Source organism: Oncorhynchus clarkii, chromosome 28 (assembly GCF_045791955.1).
Source record: "Oncorhynchus clarkii lewisi isolate Uvic-CL-2024 chromosome 28, UVic_Ocla_1.0, whole genome shotgun sequence".
In the NCBI taxonomy this organism is placed as follows: Eukaryota; Metazoa; Chordata; class Actinopteri; order Salmoniformes; family Salmonidae; genus Oncorhynchus; species Oncorhynchus clarkii.
The window spans coordinates 34,944,154-34,947,312 of record NC_092174.1 but is presented as its reverse complement, the minus strand read 5'-3'; positions in this window follow the sequence as shown (position 1 = coordinate 34,947,312).

Here is a 3,159-nt window from a genome sequence, read left to right as displayed (position 1 = left end):
AGGCTATCGCGAGGTTAGCGCCATAGCAATATATCAATAGAACCCATATCCAATTAGACCGTTCGAATAATGTATGGTCAATCATTATCATCTCAAAATTCTATGCCACATTTGAATAACGTGTATTTAAATGACAATGTATATTGTTCAGCCATGTTGGATGATGTATCAATTTACAGATCAGCTACCAGAAATGTACCACCCAAAAAATGCATGGGTCGAAAATATCTACTAAGCCTATATCTATGATTGGCGCGCACCTCGCTCGTGCTGTGGATGAGATGATGCGAAAACAATGAAGCGACACCCCAAAAATGGCCGTAAGTCACACAAGTTCATTTCTCCTCGCACGAACAAAATATTGAATGAAATGGTAGAGGAAAAATTACATGACTACAATTTATTTTATTTATACTTTTATTCGTATAAATATATGAATGCCTTTAGTACACATCCATTGAAAAACGGCTTCTGACTACAGGCATTTTCAGATGTCAGGATTTGTTTCCGAAGGCTGTTCACTTGGTGTGTGTGTGGGCTGTGTGCATGGTTGAATTCCATTACACACTGGCAAGTTGAAAACATGAGTATTGTTGTATTGGCCCATATTAAAAATGAATCTTATAAAAAAAGAAGTGAACATGCTTGATGAAGGAGGACAATGTTATGATCTACAGATGGAGAAAATGCTTTGTTCCAAATCTGGTGCAATGCATCAGCCAGCTAGGTCTATATGTTATGTTGTTGTGGTGAAGCTTTTGTGACGTCACTGTGGAATTCACACACACACACACACACACACACACACACACACTCACACCTTTATTTGGATGTGTTTGTGTTGGTCATTGGGTGACTTAACTCTTTACACCCAAATGGAGCCGACCAGGCGAAGGCAGGTTAATGGCAGACTGAACAATGTTGATGTGTGTATTTTCTATCATTTCTGATATTCAGGGCTCATCTGTAAAAGAGAACTTGGTCTCAGTATGACTCCCTGATAAAATAAATGTTAAATAACATAACAACAGACTCACTGTGGGTTCCACTGACGAGCTCTCTCGGTAACAGATTAGTCTATATGATTCTGACAGCACAAAGTTATCATAGAGAATGGTTAAGATGATCATCACACACGCACTCACTATTGTGTATTTATTATTACTTATCTATTATTTCTCTTTCTCTCTACATTGTTGGGAAGGGCCCGTAAGCATTTCACTGTTAGTCTATACCTGTTGTTTTCCAAGCATGTGACAAATAAAATGTGATTTGTTTTGACTCTTGCACCTACAGTAGGTCTGGGGGTAGAGGATAAGCATGATATTATTTACAATCACTACACTCACTGTTTTATGCCAATGAATACATTACATCAACAGGCTTGAATGAAACAATGTGTGGATATTTCATATTTAATCTTTTTTTCTCTGAACGGGAGCTTGTTTGTTGGAAGGTTTGATATATTTGATGGAGAGTCTGTGTGTGTTCCAAGTAAGTTGCATCAGGAAATATGTTGTATTTGGTTGAGAAAGCGAGTGAGGTACACATATACACACACACACACCCGATATGCACCTGCTCGTGATAAAAATCAGGTTATGTCATGAGATGAGTTTCCATGGTAACAGTAACAGAGTGATAGCCTTTTACAGGCATTGTCACAGAGTGATAGCCCTTTACAGGCATTGTCACAGAGTGATAGCCCTTTACAGGCATTATTACAGAGCGATATACCTTTACAGGCATTATTACAGAGCGATATACCATTACAGGCATTGTCACAGAGTGATAGCCCTTTACAGGCAGTATTACAGATTGATAGCCATTTACAGGCATTGTCACAGAGTGATAGCCCTTTACAGGCAGTATTACAGATTGATAGCCCTTTACAGGCAGTATTACAGATTGATATCCCTTTACAGGCAGTATTACAGAGTGATAGCCCTTTACAGGTATTGTTACAGAGCGACATACCTTTACAGGCAGTATTACAGAGTGATAGTCATTTACAGGCAGTATTACAGAGTGATAACACTTTACAGGCAGTATTACAGATTGATAGCCCTTTACAGGCATTATTACAGAGCGATATACCTTTACAGGCATTATTACAGAGCGATATACCATTACAGGCATTGTTACAGAGTGATAGCCCTTTACAGGCATTATTACAGAGCGATATACCTTTACAGGCATTATTACAGAGCGATATACCATTACAGGCATTGTTACAGAGTGATAGCCCTTTACAGGCATTATTACAGAGCGATATACCTTTACAGGCATTATTACAGAGTGATAGCCCTTTACAGATATTATTACAGAGTGATAACCCTTTACAGGTATTATTACAGAGTGATAACCCTTTACAGGCATTGTTATAGAGGAAGAGGAATATTTAATACGTACAATAGAGTGAACAGAAACGCACACAATCCTATTCTCTTCCCATCCACACAAAAATAGCCCAAAATAAAATTACAGTTCATGTTGTGTAAACAGGATTATAAACTGGGTGGTTCAAGCCCTGAATACTGATTGGCTAACAGCAGTGATATATTAGACCGTATACCACGGGTTTGACAAAGCATTTATTTTTACTCTTCTAATTAGGTTGGTAACCAGTTTATAATAGCAATAAATCACCTCAAGGCTTTGTGGTATATGGCCAATATACCACGGCTAAGGGCTGTTCTTGTGCATGACGCAATGCAGATTGCCTGGATACAGCCCTTAGCCGTGGTATATTGACAATAGACCACAAACCCCAGAAGTGACTTATTACATTTGACTTATTACATTTGTTTTGAGTCTTCTAATTGCGTTGGTAACCAGTTTATAATAGCAATAAGTCACCTCGGGGGTTTGTGCCAAAGCAGCAGCTACTATTCCTGGGGTCCGAACGCAATAAGGCACTTACATCACACATGAAACAAAAGATAAAACAGTACATCATATAACATTATTACACCACTACATATCTACAGGCACCCCTAGTTGCGTCGTGCTTTAGAATAGCCCATAGACGGGGTATATTGGCCATATACCACATCCCCTCAGGCCTTATTGCTTAAATAACCCATTCCCTATAGAAATTGAGTTAATTAATGGAGAGAGAGGGGGAGAGAGAGAATAAACTACTGCATACTGCCATGT